Source organism: Eleutherodactylus coqui, chromosome 10 (assembly GCF_035609145.1).
Source record: "Eleutherodactylus coqui strain aEleCoq1 chromosome 10, aEleCoq1.hap1, whole genome shotgun sequence".
Lineage (NCBI taxonomy): Eukaryota > Metazoa > Chordata > Amphibia > Anura > Eleutherodactylidae > Eleutherodactylus > Eleutherodactylus coqui.
Genome location: NC_089846.1, coordinates 44,201,617 through 44,227,218, shown reverse-complemented (window position 1 = coordinate 44,227,218; position 25,602 = coordinate 44,201,617). Strand labels below are relative to the sequence as shown.

General features: G+C 45.8%; 1 protein-coding gene across 1 annotated transcript in view; it reads left to right on the top strand.

The window, feature by feature from the left end:
• The window catches only part of NHSL2 (NHS like 2), a 218,875-nt gene that overhangs the window by 10,473 nt on the left and 182,800 nt on the right, over window positions 1–25,602 (top strand). The gene's annotated exons all lie outside the window — the stretch shown is intronic.

Genomic DNA, 25,602 nt, shown 5'->3' with positions numbered 1-25,602 from the left:
TGTGTGGAAGCTCGTGACCCCCTAGTCATTGCCCATACCGGCAGCAGCTGTCAGCTGTGTCCCGGGGCTCCAGGAGAGGTGAGAGTACACCTTCACTTTTTATTTTAGGCAGTGCCCTGCTTGGGGACATGTTTTTGTTCTAATGACAAAATCCCTTCAATCTTGGAATTTGTTAAATCAAGATTTTGCCAGTCCGTGAAACCGTGGCCGCGGATCCTCAGCAGATGATTGATGAAAATGTGTACATTTTATGATGTAGTCTTGTGTTTTTGATTGAGAGAAGTAGCTTCACGATGCTGTGTGGATGTAGATGATGTAAGGCATGAAGTTTGTTGTAGATGCTATGGTGATGGTGAGTGAGTATGAGGCATAGCATGTAGTTGCATAATACATCCACATGAGGGCAGAGTTGGTTTGATAACAGACTAAACCACATCAGACTAAGGTCTCCTGCCCATGGACGGATATTTGCTGCAGGTGTCCTCACCAAATACCGCCCATAGCATGATATGGGAAATCGATTCTTCCTGCACACTCATTAAAGCCACGTGTGGGTTCCGCAACGTAGGAAAAAAAAATCACAGCATGCTCCATTTTTCAGCGGATTCCATGCAGACAGCTTCCATTGAAGTCAACAGTCAACATTGCGGAAGGGCCGCAGATTCCACATCGTCACCTAGCGACGGCGTGGGGGGAAACATTTAAAAAAAATCTGTACTGCACATGTGCGACGGCGAGCCACCGGGTCCATCCGCAGTACAGAAAAGAAGCCGGCAGAGCAGATACGCGCGGACGCTGCTGCTGTCAGAGCCAGAGTCGGCTGCAGGATTCCGCATGCGGAATCCGGCTCTGCAGTGTGCAGGAGGCCTAAGATGTATATGTATTAGATAAGTGGTTATGGTACGACAGTGAGTCATGACAGCTTTATCATGAAATATTTTTCATTTATGACCATTTTAAGGCTACTTTCACACGATCATATATTTAGTTCATAATTCTTCCAAATATCTCTCAATGTGGAAAATCTCATAAGTTCTGATGGAGTGGACAAAATGGCTGCAGTGGCGAAAATACTGTCAGAAACGGGAATAAAATCATGACGTTCACTACTGGTCAAAAATCTAGATTTTTGACTCTTCAGAGTAGCCACCTGTAGCTGATACAACAGCTTTAGGCTGCTTTTCCACGCCGAGGTGGAATATCGCTAGCAATATTTTGCCACGGCGGAGCATGGGGGAGAACTGGCAGGTCTCCGTGGTGAGCCTATCTGATAAATAGGCTGACCGCGGCAAATCGCAGCATGCCGCGACTTGAATCCTGCGAGCAGAGAATCGCTATGATTCTCTGCTCATGGACGTCGGGCTGCACTTTCCATAGTTAAGCCTATGGAATGGGTTCACTGCGTTACCAGCGGCCAGATTATCGCCGCAGATAACGCAGTGACATATCGCCCGTGGACAGGAGGCCTTACACAGTCAAGGCATTCTTTCTACAATTGCATTCAGATATAGTTCAGAAATTTCTTCCCAATATTGTTGCAGAAGTTCCCACAAATGTGCTGCACTTGTAGGTTGCTTGGCTTTCACCCTTCTGTCTAGTTTATCCCAAATAAGCTCAATGGGGTTTAAGTCTGGAGACTGCACAGGCTATTCCATTCTTTGAAGCCTACTGGCTTCTTCTCGTCTTCTTTAAAGGGGTTTTCTGACATTTATGTCATTGGTGAAGTAAGGGGTCAAGTTGTGTGTAAAGCAAAAAACACACATACTCCCCTCCCACTGCACGCCGCTCTAGTATTCTGTTTATATCGGCGGCGATCATGTGGGTTGTTTACACACAGAACCGCTGCAGCCAATGGGAGGCTGGCAGGGACTTCCTCAATGACGTCCCATACATCTGCCTCGGGGCTTCTGCATTAGAAGCCCATGTGACAAGTTTATGTGACGTCAGCAGGCATTCTGGCCGGCTAACAATTGTCAAATGCCGCAGCGCCGGACTGCTGAAACAGCGGTCTGGCTCTGTGGTGAGTTTATTTCTTCTATATAGTTTTGTCCATGGGGAGCCCAAAACTATATAAAGGAAATAACTCGGAAAACCCCTTTAAGTAATTCTGACATAACCTAGAAGTGTATTTCGCATCATTGTCTTGCTGTATTATGAACCCCTGACCAACTAGACATACACCAGAAGCATATCAAAATGCTGTGGTAGTCCTTTGTGTCCAGTGTCCCTGTCACCCTGTGTAACTTGCCAGCTCTGGAACCAGCAAGAGCCTCAGATCATCACACTTCCTCCTCCATGTTTAATAGTTGGTGTCACATAATCAGAAACCATCTTTTCACCTACTGAACGGCCAACAAAAACCCTGCATGATGTCAAATTTTGATTCATCAGTCCATAAGACCTTCTTCCACTCTTCGGTAGTCCACTGGAGGTGCTGCTTGGCCCAGGCAAGGTCTTTTTTTAATCTTATAACTAGCTGATATACCCGGCTTCGCCCGAGTTAATTTGGTACTGGTGTTTATCTGGTGTTCACACGGAAAATCTTATGAAGTCGTGGTTACTTTAGAGATACCGGGAAAAAATATGTTCACTATTTTGCATAGTTCTCTGCATTACCCAGGAAACACCACGGGGAGGTAACCATACGACGTTTCCTTTATATAAAATAACATCAGGAAGTGAATTAGATTACGTACGTAAAACTTGGACGCTAATTCTTTTGCGCTTAGAATTGAATAATTGAGATGGGACCCATTAACTTTTCCAATTTATGACATAATCAATGCCCGTTCCAAATTTCAAGTTTCTATGACACTGGGAAGTGAAAGAATTAGATTCCATACGTAAAATTTGGACGCTAATTCTTTTATGCTTAGAACTGAACAATCGAGTTGGGACCCATTAACTTTTCCTATTTATGATATAATTAATGCTCGTGCCAAATTTCAAGTTTTTATGACATCGGGAAGTGAGAGAAGTAGATTCCGTACGTAAAATGTGGACGCTAATTGTTTTGCGCATAGAATTGAATAATCAAGTTGGGACCCATTAGCTTTTCCTATTTATGACATAATTAATGCCCGTTCCAAATTTCACGTTTCTATGACACGGGAAAGTGAGAGAATTGCATTCCGTACGTAAAATTTGGACGATTATTCTTTTGCGCTTAGAATTGAATAATCAAGTTGGGACCCATTAGCTTTTCCTATTTATGGTTCAAAATGTTTTATTCATTTTTCATCTTAACAAGAATTTAGCATTGTGTCATCAGGGGCCAGTAACTCTGGCCGCATTACAACATCAAATCAGTTGTGTATTATTAACAATAAACTGTTATTAACTACTTTCTGTTTGGTTCTGGGTTGCAATCCGTACAATACACCTTAAAATATTCTATAAACCATTTGATATTATCAACTTAATATAAAAATAATCAAACTGTCAAGTAGGACTCTAGTAGGATCTAGAGTCTAGTAACAAATAAAGAGAAGGTATAGTTAAGAGAATAGCATAGAAGGGGGGGGGTAGGCAGGGAGGAGGGGGGGAGGGGGTAGACTGACCTGGCAATCTTTCCGTTCAATTCTGTTCTGTTTGTCTCTAGTTATCTTGAAGTATATTGGTCCTGGGGGTAGGAATTGATCCATTTTGGACCCAATTGGAGATCTCCACCGACTCTCGTTGCGAGAGCCAAGCGCTCCAGATCTTTAAATGTTTGCTTAGGCGCATTTCGTCCCTGGCACATAATTCCTTCATGTATCCAATCTCATCTAGTTTTTCTATCCACATCAACCTGGAGGGAGTCGACGGCTCCCTCCACTTCAGTGGGATCGCTTGTCGGGTCACCAGTAGAAAGAACCTCAACAATGATCTCTTGGCCCTCGCCAGTGACCCCGGTATCATTGATAATAACGCCATTTCTGGTGTTAGCTGGGTAGTTTCCCTGCTAATCCAAGAGTACAGAGCTCCTATTTCCTGCCAGAGGGGGCCGATCATCATGCATGACCACCAAATGTGGATATATGTGCCCCTTTCCTGTTGACACCTCCAACAGGTGTCCGAGTACTGGGGGAAGATTCTGGCCAGTCTCTCTGGTGTTTTATACCATCTTGTTAAGATCTTATAATTCAGCTCTTGGTATTTGCTTGAGATGTTCATTTTATGCATTAGAATGTAGGCTTTCCTCCAATCCTCCTCGGCGGGTAAGTGGCCCAACTCCCTCGCCCATTCTCTTTCTAGGGCTATCCCACACCTTCCCGTTTCTGCCTCCATCATATAGCTATAAAGATTGGTGATTTAACTTTTTGCTTTGGGGTTGAGGATAAATTGTTTTTCAAACGTTGTTGGTGCTGACCCCAGCTTTTCCTATTTATGACATATTCAATGCCCGTGCAAAATTTTAAGTTTCTATGACATTGGGAAGTGAGAGATTTAGATTATGTACATAAAATTTCGACGCTAATTCTTTTGCGCTAGAATTAAATAATCGAGTTAGGACCTCTTTACTTTTCCTATTTTGGACATAATCTATGCTCTTACCAAATTTCATGTTTCTATGACATCGGGAAGTTGGAGAATTTTTGGCGAGTCAGTCAGTGAATGAGTCAGTGAGTCAGTGAGGGCTTTCATCTTTGTATATATAGATTTAAGCAGTGGCTTTTCCTACTGAAACTCTACCTGTCGGACCTGCAAATAGAAGTCTTCCCTTTACAGTTGAAATGGAAATTAGTTTTTTCTACTGCATTAAGCTGTGCTTGAAGATTTTGTGCCCTGAGGCGTCGTTCACAGAAACTGTTGATTCTCAAAAACTTGTCATCTGATTTTGCAGTGACATTTGGTCTGCCAGACCTCTTCCTGTCAGTTTCCTCCAGTTTCCAAGTGCTTCTTCATGGTATAGGAAACTGTACTGACTGCCACCTCGGCTTTCTTGGCAATTTCTCTGTAGGACAGACCTACACATCTAATTAGGCCTCTTTCACATGGGCTACAAAATCATTGCTATAAATTGCATGTATGTAAAGCTGATAGTTTCCAATGGGTTCTTTCAGGCTACAAAAAATCTCTCATGTGAAAGAACCCATTGGAAACCATCAGCTTCACATACATGCGTTTAGTAGCAAGAGTTTGTAGCCCATGTGAAAGAGGCCTAATGGCCCATTTAGACACAACGATTATCGCTCGAAATTCGCTCAAAAGCCATCTTTTGAGCGTTAACCGGTGCGTCTAAATGCGCTGCGATCATGCACTTTTCATGCACTGTTTTAGCAAGCTAAAAGTCAGCGATGACTCTTATCAGCGCTGCAGGCTGAGTTCTCTGTGGGATACCGCTGATAATATTCTTTCAGCTGGTATCCTGCTCGGACTTCTCAGCAGGATACCAGCTGAAAGCTCCGAGAACAATGCAGCTGTTTGTACATACAAAGCAGCTGCTGTTATCGGAGCTGTCAGCGGTGTCCTGCTCCGCCTTCATTTAACTCTTAAGTAGCTAATTAGCTACTTAAGAGTTTATGCAAAGACGAACGTTTAAAACTGTCACTCAAACTGTCATTTGAGTGATTTTTGAGCAATCTTTCAGTGTAAGGGTTATAATTGTCTGTCTGTTTTCTTTACTTAATTGCCCTTTACTTGCCATTATGATAGCAATGTGCTTTGTCTTGAAGAGAAAAACTGTCCACATAATGCCCTAGAGAGAGTTGTAATGTTCCAACACTGGTTATATAGAATCAGGGGATATGAAAGTAATCTACAAAAGTTGAGACACCTGTAGGAAAAGTTTGCATCCAATTTCAAACCATAATTTGCTTTCTGTGTTGCAGAGCAGCTGTGCATGATGTGTTCACTGAAAAAAAGCCCTTTGGTATAATAATCATAAATTCAGACTATTTTTGCATTAAAATGCCATAATATTATCAACTTATTTTTCTAACCTTTGAACCATTTCACATTATTTGCTGCACTTGAACTGTGTTAATGTCAAAAAATAACTGGAAAAATTGAGGTGTTCTAAAACTTTTGACCGGTAGTGTAAATTTGTAAATGTGACACAAGTTTACATTAGGATTTAGCATGAATGTTTCCATGGATTCGAACTCTGAAATAGAGTAAGTGACATCAGCATGCAAGTTCTGAGTTTCACATTGAAAATCCAGAACAAATGAGTTGCGTGTGAACATGACCTTGGAGAACCCATTTGGGAATAGTTTTCCCCTTTTCTGGCAACAAAAATACAGTAATGTGAATGTGCCCTAGGGCAGAAATGTATGTCCCAGTGTATCTTGAAAAGCTCTTGTACAGCTTTCTAGTCGGTTTAGCAGTAAATAGAAAATCAGAAGAAAGAGAAAGTATGCCTTCGGATCTCTCTTTCTGATTCTTTTTTTGTAGCATGTGATTTCTTGGAACAAATATGCCGTTGTGCCTTAAAAATACAATAGTGTGTTATAATTCTCACATCTTTCAAGCACAGTCTAACTTCACATCTGCGTCGGGGATTCCCTTTTTCTGCTCTGTTTGGGGAGCAGGAAAGGGGAATCCCCTGGCCGAACAGGTTCGTCTCATGACAGAACTGAACAGCGCCGAACGGACCCCATTGACTCTAATGGGATCCGTTTGGTTTCCACTCAGCTGCCCGTCTCTTTACCGGAAGGAAAAGCGCTGCATGCAGCGCTATTTATTTTGGTATATTGTGTTGGATCTGCGACGGAACCTCGGCACATGTGAACTCGGCCTAATAAAGGAAGAAGCCGTCACAATACGTCGGCTAGTTATTAGATAAACAACTAAAAAAGTGATTAGCTTGTATTTGCATTTGTTGAAATTGTGGCCAACTTTAGCGCGCTCGTACTTCTCATTGTACGTATATAACGTTCCAATAAAGCATACATTTCCTATGTAAAGGACGTATTATTTAGTCATTTATGATCATGATTTGGACTTTCGGCAGGCAATACGCCAGTGCAAGGGATGGGAAAAAGATATGTCAAAACATAGTTTCCATGTTAGCTACCATGTAATCTACAGGATGTGTGGTCTGCTTCCAAAACAAGCAGTAGCTCTTGGATACCTCTCAATCCAAACTTTTCCCTATTTATCATTGATAATGCCAGTATCTTGAGAATAATGTCCAATCAATGAGACAGCTGTTACTTGACAGGTTTTTTTAACCCTTGTGCGGTACCAGTTTCAAAGTGCAGGACAGTAATTAACAACACTAGGGTCAAATAGATCCCATGATACCACACGAGGGTTAATGCCCTTACTCCCTATGGCACCTACTGTAGTCCATACATACCCCTTTCCCCTCAGAGTCAGTGCAATATATCAAACACCCATACAATGCACAAACGTGAGAGGTGGTACAGTGCCAACCCCATGACTCCAGCCTCCATTTCAATGGGATCTTCTAAGTATATTTATCAGGACGGGTTCATATGGGCATACGTGCAATTGCACATGCCATAGCGCAACTTTTTTGCCCTATCAACAAGGCTTTTTTGTGTGCCCTTTGGCGTATTTTACTGTACTACTTCTTCCCGCAGGACATGGTCATATGAATGCAGCAAACAAATACACTAATTAGTTCCAAATCTGTTCTTTATCCAGCTGAATCTCCGTGCGTATTGCGCTCGCATTTGTGCATCCCCATTGACTTCTATGGGGACTTTTGGTGCGCAAATACACAGATAGAGCATGTTCTATCTTTTTTTGCATGGCCGAAAATGTGCATGCAAAATACGTGCTAGTGAACAAACCCATCAAAATCGATAAGTTCTATTCACTGCATATTGCATGCACAAATATGTCCGTGTGAAGCTGGCCTAAGAGCTCCTTCACACGTGTAATATGCAGAAAATAGAGCCCACTGATTTCATACACAGATCACTGATAGCTCCGCCCATTGGACTGTTCAGCTCAGAATGAGCAGAGATATGAAAGAATAGAATAAAAGTTACACTGAATGTTTCCCCATAAAACTATATATAAATCAAAGATGAGCGACTCCTGTCTTCACGGCCCGAGTCAAGTGACTGACAAATGAGCGATTTCTCACTGATTTACATAGGACGATTACCACCTGACTTCGCTATTTCCAGCGAAAGTTCAGATGATTATCACCCCATGTAAAGGCATCTTAAGCCAATGACTGGACAATGTGCTCTCAGATTGTACTTCTCCACCGGCCACCATCATTTCCTGATACTTCAGGGTATAGACTCAGATGTAACTCCTGTGGGGTGTCACATCACTGAAGACGAAGCATCACTTCTGTCAGTGGCGATCATCATACATCTAAATGATTTTCTTTTAGATTTTAATATTTGTTTTCATGGACTAAAATGTTTCTAGGTTTGTTTTACAGCCAAATTCATTTATTTGTGATTTTCCACCTCTGCTTTGACATCATTTGACATTTTCCAAACTGTTGGGTTTATTTCATCCCTGAAAAAAGGGGCAGAATAAGTGTTTTGAGTTTAGAGAAAGTCATTAGAAACACGAGTTATGTGCTATCCCACCACTGATGGACATCTACATCCAAGACATCTGGTGGAATCTGAAGACATCGCTGTGCAACCACTAAGCTCAAGTTCCCACACTCCAAATGTCACATGTCCGGTAGATCAGTGGGCTGTGGGATGAAGTCTTGTATATATACACGCATCACTGCTTCGGGAGTGTTTCATGCAGCCCTTTATTGTTTTCTAACCATTAAAAGTAATACAAGTTCTCCAGTTTAACCCCTTAGTGACCACCCCATAGTGTTTTTACATCCTGGTTTGCTGGGCTTTAATCCCAGGAACGTAAACCACCCCCCCAGTCAAATGATCTCAATCATGTGAAAGTCAATGAAAAGTAATTAAAAGTTAAGGATTCAGCTGCCCTGTTGGATTGGATCTATCAGGGCAGCTGAAAGTACTCATCCTCGTCCTCCGCGATGTCACCTGGTGTTCTGGCCTCCCAGTCCCGATGACGCCTTCTGCGCATGTGTGCCCGTCATATGTCGGGCAAGTGCACAGAAGGGCGCACACATCTCAGGAAATTTAAAATCTCTCTGGCTTACAGCTAACATGTGTAGCCCAGAGCAGAGAGATATCAGTGGGAGCCGCTGTATGCGGTTTCCGGTCACATGATTGCTGCGGTCCAATGGATAACAGCAATCATGTAAAGTTAAAAAAAAAAAGTAAAAAAAAATGTTAAAGTTTCATCTCCCCTCATGGATCATATCACGTACCTAAGGCCCCCGTATTTGTCCGCAGACCTCACCACGGCTTCTGCTCACGCACCCGCCGCCAAAATGGCAGACGCATTTGCAAAAGCCGCAGATTGTCAGGGTAATTAAAATCTCCCTGCTCCTGGCTTCCGAACGTAGCCAAGAGCCTGGAGATTTCATAGGGGGAGTGCGGTACGTGGTCTCTGGTCACGTGATCAATGTTTTCCAATAGAAAACGGTGATCACGTAAAGGTAAAAAAAAAGTTTAAGTTTCACCTCCAATCACAGATCCGATCCATGAGGGGAGGTGAAATTACTTACCTAAGGCTTCTGGCGATGTCCTCCGATGGGATCTTTATCCGCCGACCTTTCCCCAACTTCAGCGCATGCGCCCATCTGCAAAATGGCAGATGCAAGCGCAGAACCTGGGGAGGACCCGGGAAATTTAAAGTCTCCTTGCTCCGGGGTACTACAGATAGCCAATAGCCTGGAGCAGTGACGGAGGGTCGCAGTGAGCGTTCTCCGGTCACGTGTTGCCATTATTCAATGGATAATGGCGACTACGTAAAAGTTAAAACACAGTTGAAGTTTAATGCTCCTTTCGGTTTGGGCCTCATTGTGCACACGAACATAAGATTAGGGCCACAGTGGGTATGTTTCTGAACATAGGACAAACGGGGGTATCCATTTTGGGGTGAAAGTCTCCATTCATATGTGTGCTGCACAAAAAAACTATTTTTAAAATGACACACTTGCCAAAAAAATGAAAATCGTATTTTTCTCCTTCTGCTTTGCTTAGATTCATTCAAAAATTGTGGGGTAAAAATACACAGTACACCCCTAGATGAATGCTTTAAGGGGTCTAGTTTTCAAAATGGGGTCATTTGTGGGGTTCTCTGTTGTTTTGGCTGCTCAAGGGCTCTACAAGTGGGCAATGAGGCCTAAATCACCTTCATGCTAAATGTCTGTTCTGAAAACCACCCGCTGCTCCTTTCGGTTACGGCCCCGTTGTGCATACGGACAGAAGATTAGGGCCACAATGGGTATGTCTCAAAACACAGCACGAACAAGGGTAATCCATTTTGAGTGCAAATCCTCATTATCATGTGCACTCCAGAAAAAAATCTTGTCTTTTAAATCACATATTTACAAAAATATGAAATTGTATTTTTTCTCCTCTAAATTGCATTAATTCCTGAAAAGAAGCTGTGGGGTCAAAATACTCACAACCCCCTCAGTGAATACATTCACATGTGTATTTCTTTTTAATGGGGTCCCTGTGGGGGTATCAATCATTCTGACATTTATAAGCCTTTGCAATCTTGGCTTGGTGTAGGAAAACAAAGTGTTCCTCAAAATGTTAATAATTAGAGATGAGCAAGCACACTTGGATACAGCAGTTACTCATGTGAGCATCGCTCATCTCGAGTAGCTGCTTACTGGTCCGAATGTGCTCGGGTGGGGGGTGGAGGTGAGCGTCAAGCAGCGGGTGGTAGCGGGGGGGAGAGAGAGAGATCTCTTTCACTCCCCCCCCCACCACCACCACCACCACCACACACCGCTCATCCCCACTCCCCCCCCCCCCCCCGAGCATGCTTGGATCAGTAATCAGTTACTCGAGATGAGCGATGCTCACTCGAGTAACTGCTGTATCCGAGCTTGCTTGCTCATCTCTATTAATAATCAATCTTAAATTTGTACATCTTCTAAATGGTTAAAAAAAGCTGAAGTTTTTCCAATGTGCGTCCAGAGTAAAGTAAACAGATGGAAATATATATCTGATCAGAAATTTGTACAGTATGTTTGGACATATTTGAGATATTGCAGTTGAAAATGTGAAAAAATGACACTTTTTTCAAAATTTTCCCAATATTGGCACTTTTAATAAATATACACAAATTCTTTTGGTCTATTTTTACCACCTAAATGAAGTACAACATGTGGCGAAAAAACAATGTCAGAATCACTTGGATATGCAGAGCCTTTACGGTGCTATTCTATGTTAAAGTGACACATGTCAGATTTCCAAAATTTGGCCTGGCCATTAAGGCGCAAACAGGCTTGGTCACTAAGGGGTTAATCCAAAGTGTCACCACCAAGTTTTATAGGTTCATTCTATTCAGAGTAAGTGTCCTATGGGAAGCATAGTGATTTGAAACGGGGCTAGATTTTTTCCCATTGGTGTTATACTATGGACCACTGGAAAGGATGAGTAATAACAATAAGATAAAGGGCTGTGCAGTTATAAACTGTTGGTGGCCTATCCTCATCACAGGTCATCAATATTAAATAGGCTGGGGTCCATCGCCCGGGACCTCTGCCAATCAGCTGTTCACTGAGTTGGCAAGCTTGTGCACTGAACTGATTTCTTACTGCAGTGACCAGACTTGGTATTGCAGGCCAGGTTTCCATTCATTTATTCATTGTAATGGGAACTTAGCTTGCAATACCAAACCTGGCCACTGTAGTAAGAACAGAGTTCTCTGCGTCCTCTAGAAAGCATATCTGTTGGACCTGAGTGATGAACCACTGCTGATCTACTATTGATGACCTGTCCTGAGGATAGGCCACCAAAAGTATACAACTGGACAACCCTTTAAACCTCATGGAGGTGCTAAATATAATTACAGTTACCTATTATAAATACAGACACTCTCTGGCTACCCCTCATACTTATAGAAGCTAGCCTTGATCATAGTATAATCAGATACTGCAGTCAGTTTTAAAAATCACCATTAAAGTTAAATTAAGCAGGACAATGATTTTTCACTAGCTTGTTCATAGAGTTCAAGCACCCATTTTAAAAACAAAAGAGTCCATAGTTCTAATGTAGCTTGTTCTTCTAGTGTACTTTTGTTCCCATGTTTATGTGTAGGTTAGTCCTTGTTCCTAGCCTTAAGGCCCATTTACACGCAATGATTATCGTTCAAAATTCGTTCAAACAACTGAAAATGAGCAATAATCATTACATGTACACGCAAGCATTGGGTTCTTTTTAAGGTGAACTTAAAATCAATCATTCTGCCTCAGAGAGATAAAGTATCTCTCAATAGACCGCATGCTGTGTTCTCCTCGCGAGCCAGGAGATTACATTGTATTCTGCCTGCAGCCTGGAAGAAAACAATGCAGCTATGTGCACAGCTGGGTGTGTAATTAGTCACACGCCTTTATCTAGTGCTGTTAGCAGTTTTGCATCATCAAAAACTGCTGACGGACTTCCTTTAGTGTTGCAAACTAATTATTAAATAGAAAGCTGAACAGTTATACAACTAACTTTGTCGGCCATACCCAGACTACATTACTTCACACAGCCTCCGATCAAGCTCCTAACTCCCGACACATATCTGTCAGCAATCTTATTCTGCAACAGACCCTTTTCTTAAAGTCTCTGTCTCCTGGCCAAACTTCGCTGCATCTCAAGGTTTCTGTCAAGTCTGTCACAGTTCCCTGTGTCTCAAGAGTTGAGTCTTTTTATCACTCTTCCTTTGTTTCAAGGGGTCGGCCTAACTGACGGTCCTCTCCAGTTACATCCAGTACGTAATCTCACTACAAGACAACTTTGACTGCACCTCAGGTTATCAGTACACTCTCACATTCACACCAACAGTAATGGTAGCACCAGGGCCCCAACTCTTTCAACTGCATCCAGTCCACCAACCCTTCCATGATCTACTCCACCCTGTCCAGTCTAGCTCAGGACTTTACCACCAGACCATATCTCAGGACTGTTGGGATATCAGATCAAACTGTAGGTATCTCACCAGCACACAAGGTTCGTGGTCCCCTTACAATTCCAATTGAGACCTAATTACGGCCTTGCCCAGTTTGGCCCACAGCACCGATCACCTCCAAAATTGGTTATTTACCCAGCAGACTCTACAGAGTTATGGACCTGAGCACCTCAGCCATCACTGTCTATGCTGCAGCCCACAAGGGACACTAGCAGACCCACCTCCTACATGGCACTAATCTATCAGCTGCCAGACGACTAATGGTCATCTACTAGCTCACTGTCCACTCTATGAACTATATGGCCTCCAACTATCCTATCCCAATCCGACAGTGTGGTGGAGCGTATCAGCATCTCCACACAGTGTCCTCAGCTGCCACCAGGTTCTTCCTTGACTTTAGCAATCCACCAAACCTCCCTCACCACTGGCACCCAGAAGATCATATACGCCACAGCTACACCCTCAGGCGGCGATACAGCAGGGCAAAGCGTTCTGTACTTTGGTTGATCTGAGGAACAAAACAACACATATACAGAGATCTGCAAAAAAATTGCATCACATGCTCTAGTGTTTGATACTGAAAACATCAATGAGCAGCATAAAACCTCCGTAAACTGTTGTAGGTGGCTTTTAAATGTAATTAAATTAAATTTTAAAATCCTTTTTTCCCCCCTTTTACAACGGATGTTTTATGCAGTTTAGACTGCTTTCACATCTGCAGTGGGATTGCTGTTTTCCTGCTCCTCTGGCTGAACAGACCTCTCTTATGATGGTCCAAACAGACCCTATTGACTATAATGGGGTCCGTTCGGTCTCCGCTTGGCTACCTGGCATTGTACCAGAAAAAAAGCACTGCAGGCAGCGCTATTTCTTCCTGTATTTTGCGCCAGATCTGCAATGGAGGTTCCAACACAGATGTGAAGGCAGCCTGACTTACTGTTTTCACTACCAAACACTTAATGGAACATGTGACGCAATTCTTTTGCACACTTCTGTACACTGCAATACAACATACTGTATATCCATTTACATGCTACGAATAAATATCTGACGAGTCTCTCCATATGAAAAAAAAGGCAGAACGTATTTATAGAGGATATATTCTGTCCGTGTCTTGTAAGGGGGAGCGTATGGTTCATAAATACATTTTCTTACCTGTCCAGATCCAGTGCGGGTCTCCTCCGTGCCGGCCGGATCTTCTTTCTCCAGCACGATGGATGCGTCCTGACGCCCCGGCGACAAGCCGGACGCATGCGCAGTGCAATATATATATTTTTTAAATCTCCTGCTTTCTCGCGGATCCGCGGCATGTCCACAGTGACAGCTGTGGCTGTGCCGTCGATTGGACAGCTTCTATAGACTTCAATGGAAACCGCAGAAAAATGGAGCAAGCTGTGATTTCTTCCCGCTCGTACAATCCGCACGCCAGGAAAAAAAAAATCACACCCGCATGCTTTTAATTGTCTTGCGGATGCTAATGCATCCCTAGGGGCGGCTACAGGTGCGGATCTCCCGTGTGGGAGACTCACGCGATTTTATATTTAAAATCCCCCCGTGGACATTGGGCCTAAGACGAGGGAGAAAAAAAGGATCATAACTAGAGATGAGCGAACGTACTCGTCCGAGCTTGATACTCGTTCGAGTATTAGCGTGTTCGAGATGCTCGTTATTCGAAACGAGTACCACGCGATGTTCGAGTTACTTTCACTTTCATCTCTGAGACGTGAGCGCGCTTTTCTGGCCAATAGAAAGACAGGGAAGGCATTACAACTTCCCCCTGCGACGTTCAAGCCCTATACCACCCCCCTGCAGTGAGTGGCTGGCGAGATCAGGTGTCACCCAAGTATATAAATCGGCCCCTCCCGCGGCTCGCCACAGATGCGTTCTGACAGAGATAAGGGAAAGTGCTGTCTTGCTGGAGTTGCTATAGGGAGAGTGTTAGGAGTATTTTAGGCTTCAAGAACCCCAACGGTCCTTCTTAGGGCCACATCTAACCGTGTGCAGTAGTGTGGAGGCTGCTTTTTGCAGTGTTGCACTTTTTTTTTTTTTTTGTATATCGGCCGTGCAGAGCATTGCGCCCTGCAGTAATTATACATAGTCCAGGGCCAGTAGTGGTGGTGAGGCAGGGACAGAAGACATATTTATTGAATATAGGCAGTGGGCCTTTCCAAAAACATTTGGGAAAAAAAATCTATTTGGGCTGCCTGTGACCGTCCTCAGTGTACTGGGTCTGTGCTGGGGGTAGTTGTCCTAATTCATACGCAGCCAGCTAAGTGTTACAGCAGGCTTGCGCAAAATTATTTCCTGGCTCTGTGTTGGCTGTTACATCACCGCTGTATTCCAGTCCACAGTGCAACAGTCTGCAGTTATTTTACATACTCCAGGGCCAGTAGTGGTGACGCAGAGAGAGAAGACATATACAGTGTATATAGGCAGTGGGCCTTTCCAAAAACATTTGGGGAAAAAAATCTATTTGGGCTGCCTGTGACCATCCTCAGTGTACTGGGTCTGTGCTGGGGGTAGTTGTCCTAATTCATACGCAGCCAGCTAAGTGTTACAGCAGGCTTGCGCAAAATTATTTCCTGGCTCTGTGTTGGCTGTTACATCACCGCTGTATTCCAGTCCACAGTGCAACAGTTTGCAGTTATTTTACATACTCCAGGGCCAGTAGTGGTGACGCAGAGAGAGAAGACATATACAGTGTATATAGGCAGTGGGCCTTTCCAAAAACATTTGGGAAAAAAAATCTATTTGGGCTGCCTGTGACCGTCCTCAGTGTACTGGGTCTGTGCTGGGGGTAGTTGTCCTAATTCATACGCAGCCAGCTAAGTGTTACAGCAGGCTTGCGCAAAATTATTTCCTGGCTCTGCTGTGCGTTCCGTAAGCGAAGTCAGCCTCCAACCACAGGCCAATAAGCGGCACATTTAATTACAGCGTTCTGTTTCTGCACTACTGGTAATACACCATGCTGAGGGGTAGGGGTAGGCCTAGAGGACGTGGACGTGGACGCGGGCGAGGACGCGGAGGCCCAAGTCAGGGTGTGGGCACAGGTCGAGCTCCTGATCCAGGTGTATCGCAGCCGACTGCTGCGGGATTAGGAGAGAGGCACGTTTCTGGCATCCCCACATTCATCTCACAATTAATGGGTCCACGCGGTAGACCTTTATTAGGAAATGAGCAGTGTGAGCAAGTCCTGTCGTGGATGGCAGAAAGTGCATCCAGCAATCTATCGAACACCCAGAGTTCTGCGCCGTCCACTGCTGCAACTCTTAATCCTCTGGCTGCTGCTCCTCCTTCCTCCCAGCCTCCTCACTCCATTACAATGACACATTCTGAGGAGCAGGCAGACTCCCAGGAACTGTTCTCGGGCCCCTGCCCAGAATGGGCAGCAATGGTTCCGAATCCTCTCCCACTGGAGGAGTTTGTCGTGACCGATGCCCAACCTTTTGAAAGTTCCCGGAGTCCGGGGGATGAGGCTGGGGACTTCCGGCAACTGTCTCAAGACCTTTCAGTGGGTGAGGAGGACGATGACGATGAGACACGCACGCACCGCCACGCACCCGCACGCTCAAGCGTTAAACGTGCACATAGCCAAATTTATCAGCCTGGAGATGCTGCCGTATAGGGTTGTGGAAACGGAGGCTATCAAAAGTATGATGGCGGCGGCGGCCCCGCGCTACTCAGTTCCCAGTCGCCACTACTTTTCCCGATGTGCTGTCCCAGCCCTGCACGACCACGTCTCCCGCAACATTGTACGCGCCCTCACCAACGCGGTTACTGCCAAGGTCCACTTAACAACGGACACGTGGACAAGCACAGGTGGGCAGGGCCACTATATCTCCCAGACGGCACATTGGGTGAATTTAGTGGAGGCTGGGACAGAGTCAGAGCCTGGGACCGCTCACGTCCTACCCACCCCCAGAATTGCAGGCCCCAGCTCGGTGGTGGTATCTGCGGCGGTGTATGCTTCCTCCACTAAACCACCCTCCTCCTCCTCCTCCTCCTCCTCCTCCGCAACCTCTGTCTCGCAATCAAGATGTGTCAGCAGCAGCACGTCGGCAGCAGTCGGTGTCGCGCGGCGTGGCAGCACAGCGGTGGGCAAGCGTCAGCAGGCCGTGCTGAAACTACTCAGCTTAGGAGATAAGAGGCACACGGCCCACGAACTGCTGCAGGGTCTGACAGAGCAGACCGACCGCTGGCTTGCGCCGCTGAGCCTCCAACCGGGCATGGTCGTGTGTGACAACGGCCGTAACCTGGTGGCGGCTCTGCAGCTCGGCAGCCTCACGCACGTGCCATGCCTGGCCCACGTCTTTAATTTGGTGGTTCAGCGCTTTCTGAAAAGCTACCCACGCTTGTCAGACCTGCTCGGAAAGGTGCGCCGGCCCTGCGCACATTTCCGCAAGTCCCACACGGACGCTGCCACCCTGCGCACCCTGCAACATCGGTTTCATCTGCCAGTGCACCGACTGCTGTGCGACGTGCCCACACGGTGGAACTCTACGCTCCACATGTTGGCCAGGCTCTATGAGCAGCATAGAGCTATAGTGGAATACCAACTCCAACATGGGCGGCGCAGTGGGAGTCAGCCTCCTCAATTCTTTACAGAAGAGTGGGCCTGGTTGGCAGACATCTGCCAGGTCCTTGGAAACTTTGAGGAGTCTACCCAGATGGTGAGCGGCGATGCTGCAATCATTAGCGTCACCATTCCTCTGCTATGCCTCTTGAGAAGTTCCCTGCAAAGCATAAAGGCAGACGCTTTGCGCTCGGAAACAGAGCCGGGGGAAGACAGTATGTCGCTGGATAGTCAGAGCACCCTCCTGTCTATATCTCAGCGCATTGAGGAGGAGGAGGAGCATGAGGAGGATGAGGAGGAGGGGGAAGAGACAGCTTGGCCCACTGCTGAGGGTACCCATGCTGCTTGCCTGTCATCCTTTCAGCGTGTATGGCCTGACGAGGAGGAGGAGGATCCGGATCCTGAAAGTGTTCTTCCTAGTGAGGACAGCTCAGGACTTCATGTTAGGATGCTTTTCTCGTGACCCTTGCGTTACACGCATTCTGGCCACTACGGATTACTGGGTGTACACATTGCTCGACCCACGGTATAAGGAGAACTTTTCCACTCTGATACCCGAAGAGGAAAGGGGTTCGAGAGTGATGCTATACCACAGGACCCTGGCAGACAAGTTGATGGTAAAATTCCCATCCGACAGCGCTAGTGGCAGAAGGCGCAGTTCCGAGGGCCAGGTAGCAGGGGAGGCGCGGAGATCAGGCAGCATGTACGGCACAGGCAGGGGAACACTCTCTAAGGCCTTTGACAGCTTTCTGGCTCCCCAGCAAGACTGTGTCACCGCTCCCCAGTCAAGGCTGAGTCGGCGGGAGCACTGTAAAAGGATGGTGAGGGAGTACGTAGCCGATCGCACGACCGTCCTCCGTGACGCCTCTGCCCCCTACAACTACTGGGTGTCGAAGCTGGACACGTGGCCTGAACTCGCACTGTATGCCCTGGAGGTGCTTGCTTGTCCTGTGGCTAGCGTCTTGTCAGAGAGGGTGTTTAGTGCGGCTGGGGGAATCATCACAGATAAGCGTACGCGCCTGTCAACCGACAGTGCCGACAGGCTTACACTCATCAAGATGAACAAAGCCAGGATTTCCCCAGACTTCTCTTCTCCACCAGCGGACAGCAGCGATACCTAAACAATACGTAGGCTGCACCCGCGGATGGAAGCATTGTTCTCTATCACCATCAAAAACGTGGACCTTTTAGCTTCATCAATCTGTGTATAATATTCATCCTCCTCCTCCTGCTCCTCCTCCTGAAACCTGACGTAATCACACCGAACGGGCAATTTTTCTTAGGCCCACAAGGCTCAGTCATATAATTTTTGTAAACAATTTTTATACGTTTCAATGCTCATTAAAGCCTTGAAACTTGCACCTGAACCAATTTTTATTTTAACTGGGCTGCCTCCAGGCCTAGTTACCAATTAAGCCACATTAACCAAAGCGATTAATGGGTTTCACCTGCCCTCTTGGTTGGGCATGGGCAATTTTTCTGAGGTACATTAGTACTGTTGGTACACCAATTTTTTGGGGCCCTCGCCTGCATTACAGCTGACGTTACATCAGCTGTGCTGGGCACTGCAATGGGATATATTTATGTACCGCCGGTGGGTTCCAGGGAGCCACCCATGCTGTCGGTCCACACGGAGTTGTAACTACATGTGTCCACTTCTAAAGAACCCCAGTCTGACTGGGGCATGCAGTGTGGGCCGAAGCCCACCTGCATTAAACATGACTACCTAAGCTGTGATGGGCACTGCAATGGGATTTATTTATGTACCGCCGGTGGCTTCCTGGCACCCACCCATGCTGTCGGTCCACACGGAGTTGTAACTACATGTGTCCACTTCTAAAGAACCCCAGTCTGACTGGGGCATGTAGTGTGGGCCGAAGCCCACCTGCATTAAACATGACATTACCTCAGCTGCGATGGGCAACGCAATGGGATATATTTATGTACCGCCGGTGGGTTCCAGGGAGCCACCCATGCTGTCGGTCCACACAGAGTTGTAACTACATGTGTCCACTTCTAAAGAACCCCAGTCTGACTGGGGCATGCAGTGTGGGCCGAAGCCCACCTGCATTAAACATGACATTACCTCAGCTGTGATGGGCAATGCTATGGGATATATTTATGTGCCGCCGGTGGCTTCCTGGCACCCACCCATGCTGTCGGTCCACAGGGACTTCACAATAGGGAGTTGTACCTGCCTGTGTCTATGAATTAAAAAGCCCGGTCAGGTTGGGGCATGCAGTGTGGGCCGAAGCCCACCTGCATTTAATCTGATGTTAGCTCTGCTGTCCAGGGCACTGCAATGGGATACATTTATGTACAGCCGGTGGGTTCCAGGGAGCCACCCATGCTGTGGGTGCACACGGAATTCCCATTGCGGAGTTGTACCTGCCTGTGACTATTTATAAAAAAACGCGGTCTGACTGGGGCATGCAGACACCTTGACAGAATGAATAGTGTGTGGCACATAGGTTCCCCATTGCTATGCCCACGTGTGCAGCTGCTGATGGCGGTGGCACAGGATTATATTTCTCATTGCTTTTGTACAGCATTGTGGGCTATCGCCCGCCCCTTTTAAAGAGGGTCGTTGCCTAGCCGTGCCAACCCTCTGCAGTGTGTGCCTGGGGTTCCTCCTCATGGCAGATGCACTTATAAATAGACATGAGGGTGGTGTGGCATGAGGGCAGCTGAAGGCTGCGCAGGGACACTTTGGTGTGCGCTGTGGACACTGGGTCGTGCGAGGGGGGGGGCAGCATGTAACCCAGGAGAAGTGGCAGCAGAGTGTCATGCAGGCAGTGATTGTGCTTTGTTGGAGGTAGTGTGGTGCTTAGCTAAGGTATGCATTGCTAATGAGGGATTTTCAGAAGTAAAAATTGTTGGGAGGGGGGGGGGGCACTCTTGCCGCTATTGTGGCTTAATAGTGGGACCTGGGAACTTGAGATGCAGCCCAACATGTAGCCCCTCGCCTGCCCTATCCGTTGCTGTGTCGTTCCCATCACTTTCTTGAATTGCCCAGATTTTCACAAATGGAAACCTTAGCGAGCATCGGCGATATACAAAAATGCTCGGGTCGCCCATTGACTTCAATGGGGTTCGTTATTCGAAACGAACCCTCGAGCATCGCGAAATTTTCGTCCCGAGTAACGAGCACCCGAGCATTTTGGTGCTCGCCCATCTCTAATCATAACCATCCATATCCATCATGTCTGTCATGAGTGCAGATAAAGATGCAAGCTATGATGCCAGTGTGAACACAGCCTAGATATTGGCATGTACCAGTTATGCTACTAGCCCAACACCCATAGGGGAATGCAATCGCAGTCCAACACTTGTCTTCTACAACTTACTCATAGTGTTTTCCAAGGAAATGCTGATTTTTTTTTTCTCCCGAGACATCTTTGGTATTTGATCTTTTCATGTATCCTGTATTGTTTCGTTTGAACTCATTTTGTGTTGAAATATTTGCCTACAAACATTAAAACCCTGTAAATCCAATCCCATTTTATATTATGTATATAATATGTTACTTTCTATTGAGTTTAAGGGGGTTGTACCAGGATCACATGTTCTACCCTATCAAAAAGACCCCCACCAATCACAAGAACAGGAGTCCCATGTACCCCTCTATTGCTTCACCCCTTTCCCCCTACATTGATGTCAGAAGGAACGGATCGCTGGCTCAGCTTGCATGATCAGCACTCCATTCATTTTAATGGGGCTGAAACACTCCGGCACTTACCGCTCGGCTATTCCAAGAATGCCGTTGAAAGTGAATGGCGTGGTAGTGCGCCTGTGTGACTAGCACTCCATTTAGTCTCCTCCTTACTGCGGCGGTACATTAAGTCCGCCGTGGAGGAATCAGGATCCCTGTTCTTGGGATCAATGGGGTTCTCAGAAGTAAGATCCCCCACTAATCAGCAAGTTATCCTCTATCCTGTGGATAGGGGGTAACTTGTAATTCTGGTACAACTGCTTTAAGGCATGTGTCAGATGTTGTTAGAAAATGAGAATTGATCATTTCATGGCTTGTGTATGTCATACTGCAGCAAACAGTTACATAAGCCTTTCCCTTTAAGAGTGGCTGCTCTTGCCTTGATGTTACAAGCATATGACTAACTTATGATGAGTCTGGATTTTATGCCCTGAAAATAGATAGGCAGAACAATACGGCACAGAGATGATGAGTAATTACTATCCTGTTTTTACTCCGAGAGGAACAAAAATTTTCCAAGATTAACTCATGAAGGCACAGAAAAAGTTTTAAAGTTACACCTCCGTATTTTTAGTTTTTCTACTTTTTGACGTAGTGAAAAAGCACACAGTACTTTAGTAATAGCTGATATCAATTACTGTAAATGGGAGTTGTGGTGCAGAGTGCTAAGACCTGAAGGTTGAGAATTCAATTCCCACATGGTTCAGGTAGGCGGCTCAAGGTTGATTCAGCTTTCCCTCCTTCCGGGGTTGGTAAAATGAGCATCCAGCTTGGTGGGGGGTAATAAATAAATTACTTGGAAGCACTGCGGAATAAGTTGGTGCTATACAAATAACAAGATTTATTTTTTTTATTAAGTAGTGACTACAAATACGTGTCAGACTGCTCCCACTTTCCAAACAGCCATAGAACACCGTAAGCCGCCGTACAGACAACCTGCAAATTCAACATCTATACAGCTACACGTATACATATGTAAAAGGCGAAAATAAACTACTGAGCATTCTCTCACATAACTAGTCACTCCATTTAAGGCCTCCTGCACACGAATGGATTTGCATTGAGAAGTCCGCGGTGGGCGTCCGCCTCCGAACTCCACAGCAAATACCGCCCCATAGCATGCAATGACAGAACGCCATTTCATCTCCATGAGTGAAAATCGAATGCGTTTTTCCGCTTGCAGAGAAGAAATTGCAGCATGCTGTGATTTTGTGCGGGATACACACGGCTAGTTTCCATTGAAGTCAATGGAAGCCATCCATCCCTCGACACTTCCGCAGTGAGCACTGCGGAAGTATCGCTGGATCCACGTCATCCCCGGCGCCTACTGCGCAAGTGCGATGGAGTGCTGGAGCTGAACAGAAGACAGCGGATAGGTGCGCAGGGGTCACCGGCTGGGCACCAGGTCGAACTCTGCTGTTGGAATCCTGCATGCGGGTCCGACCCGCCCGTGTGCAGGAGGCCTAAAGGAAATCTGGCGCCATCTTTTTGCAGTCCCCTCTGAGAGCAGCATAAGTAGTGTCAGGAACACTAATTACAGTGATGTGTCTGTTGTGTGTATCTGTGCAGTAAGTTAGTAGCAGCCAGAAACAGAGGACTACAAGAAGTAGTCCTCCATATGCATGAGCTTCAGGTTAGCTCTGCCTACCCCGTCCTCTAGTCATTGGGAGGAGGCTGGAAGAGACGGGAGCAGTGCACTGAGCTCCCGCCCCCTCTCCGCCTCCTCTCCGCACTTCGACACTATTTGCAATTGGGGCGGAGCTAAGTCTCGGAACTTAGCTCTGCCCCACCCCGCCTCCTCTCATTGCAAATAATGCCAAGGGGTGGAGAGGGGGCGGGAGCTCAGTGCACTGCTCCCAACTCTTCCAGCCTCCTCCCCCTGCAGAGAGGGACGCCGTATATCGGCCAGCGTGAATACCCGGCCGATATGCGGTCGTCTGAATAAGCCCTTAAGGTGTTAAAAGAACAAGCAATCAATAGTAAGGGGTAAAACTGCAGTCCATGTGCATCAGAATGGAGAGTACAGAGGTCACCCTCTTACGCACAGGCCTGTGGTCATTCCAACAATAATGGATGCGCTCATCAGAGTGAGCTGTGCAGCTGAGGAGCCCAAGCCAGCAGACCTCTCCAAACAAGATCTCAGAGGAACCAGGCACAAATGTGCAAAAATGCAGGAATCCAATGAGCGCTACTGCTAATCAGTAAATATGTTTTTTAACCCTTTAGTGGCAAACTTATTCAATGTCTTACGGACCCAGTGATGATCATCATTGCATTGCAAGAACCATAACTTGTCGTATGAGGACATTTTTTCCGAACAAGTTGTATTTTTTTAATGGCACCACTCTAGTGTTATATAACTTTTATCAATTTTTTGAGAGGGAGATGGAGAAAATAAATTCAGAAATTCTACCATTGTTTTGGGGTTTTGGTTTTACAGTGTCTATAATTTGGCAAAAATAACATGATAACTAATCTGAATCAGCACGATTACTGCGATACCAAGTATGTATAGTTTTTCTTAATTTTTACTACTTTTGCACAAAAACACATTTTTAAAGAAAAACAATTGAGGCCTCATTCACACGAGTGTGAAAATCACTCCAAAGTTACCTTCGTAAAAAAAATTTGCGGCTAACTGTGCAAAAAATAGCGTGAATGGACACATGAAATCAAGTCCTGAGCTTAAGTAGTGGTAAAATTGCCCATTCACGCGATTTAAAGCTGCGTGTTGCTTTAAAAAAGGAGAGATAGAGGTAAAGGAGAGCTAAGCTCCACCCCTCCTACTGCTGGCTATGGACAAGGGGCAGGAGATTAGCTCCACCACTGCCCGCCCCTGCCATTGCAAACAGGCGAAGAGGAGGTGAGCCGGCGAGAGGGAAGAAAGGAGAAGAAAGCTCAGATGGTAGCGTGAATAAGCCCTAAGACCCACAGCATTTTTTGATTTTTCTGGCAACGGAGCTCTGCACTTGTTTTTTGCAGAAAGACTTGTAGTGTCTATTGGTACTATTTTGAGGTACATACGGTATTTAGGGCTTATGTACCTCAAAATAGTACCTTATGTACCTCTCCTGGGAGGGGCGGGGTGGAACTTAGCTCTGCCCACCCCTCCAATTGCAAACAGTGGCGAGGGCCATAGAGGGGGCGGGAGCTCATTGCACTGCTCCTGGCCCATCCCCCCTCCCCCCCTGCAGAGAGGACAGCGTATATCGGCCGGGCGTGAAACCCTGGCTGATATACGGTCGTCTGAATAAGCCCTAAGATTTGCTTTTTATTACATATTTTGGGAGGCAAACAAAATAAAAACAACAATTCTGGCGTTTTAACGGCGTTTAGAGTAACAAAATTTTTTCCCTGTCTGGGTCTCTGTGACTGCGGTAATACCTATTAGGTGTTGCTTTTTTAAAAATGTCTTTGGTATTTTATCTATTTAAAATGGGATTTGTGGGGAAAATCCGTATTTTTTAACTGGATTTTTTTTCCTGTAAATTAAACTTTTAATTTTTTAATACAATTATTTTTAGTCTCTTAAGGGGACTTGAAGATGCGATCGTTCGATTGCTAGGGGATAGTATACTGCATTACTTATGTAGTGCATTTTACTAATCCTATGGTAGCAGTTCATTAGACTCTGTGATCGCATTGCAGGGTGTCGATGGGTGACAGAAAGAGCCCCCTCCCTCTATTATCTGCTTACATGCTGCAGTTGCTATTGTTTGTGGCATGTAAGGGGTTAAACTGACAGAATCTGAGGTTTCTCCTCTTCTGGCAGATAGAGCAGGGGTCAGGCTGTCAGTCAGCCAAGCCACCGCCTTTAAAAGACTTATGTGCAGGTTTAAAGCCCATTAGTGAGGTCAGTAAAAGGCGTATTGGCCGTCACTAAGGGGTTAACAAATACATTTTAGTGCGTCATAGAATTGTGGTTTTACTGATTAGCGGTAGCCCCTGTCGGATTCCTGCATATTTGCACATTGCCGATTGGTGTTATGTACCGCATTGAGAACGGTACATTTACTGCATATGTCATGGTCTTGAAAAATAATGTTAAAAACTGCTAAAAAGAAAGGGGGGGACATAAAGTCTTTAGACATATTAACCCTTTCCAATCCAATTTGTATCCTGGTTTTCCTAGGGGGCTTACTCTTTTTCTGCTGTTATACAACGGCGCTATATGCTAGCTAAAGCCAGTACTGCGTGGCTGACACATTGGATAGGCTCTGACAGCAGAGAGACTGGTAATATATAGTAAGAGAACCCCGATAAACGTCTTCCAACATCGGAGCTGTACAGCCCTAAATCATAATGCCTTCAGAGGTCAGACAGTGGATTGGAAAGGGTTAAGGGAGTTATTACCTATTCCTGGCCCAACTATTGAGGTCAGAAT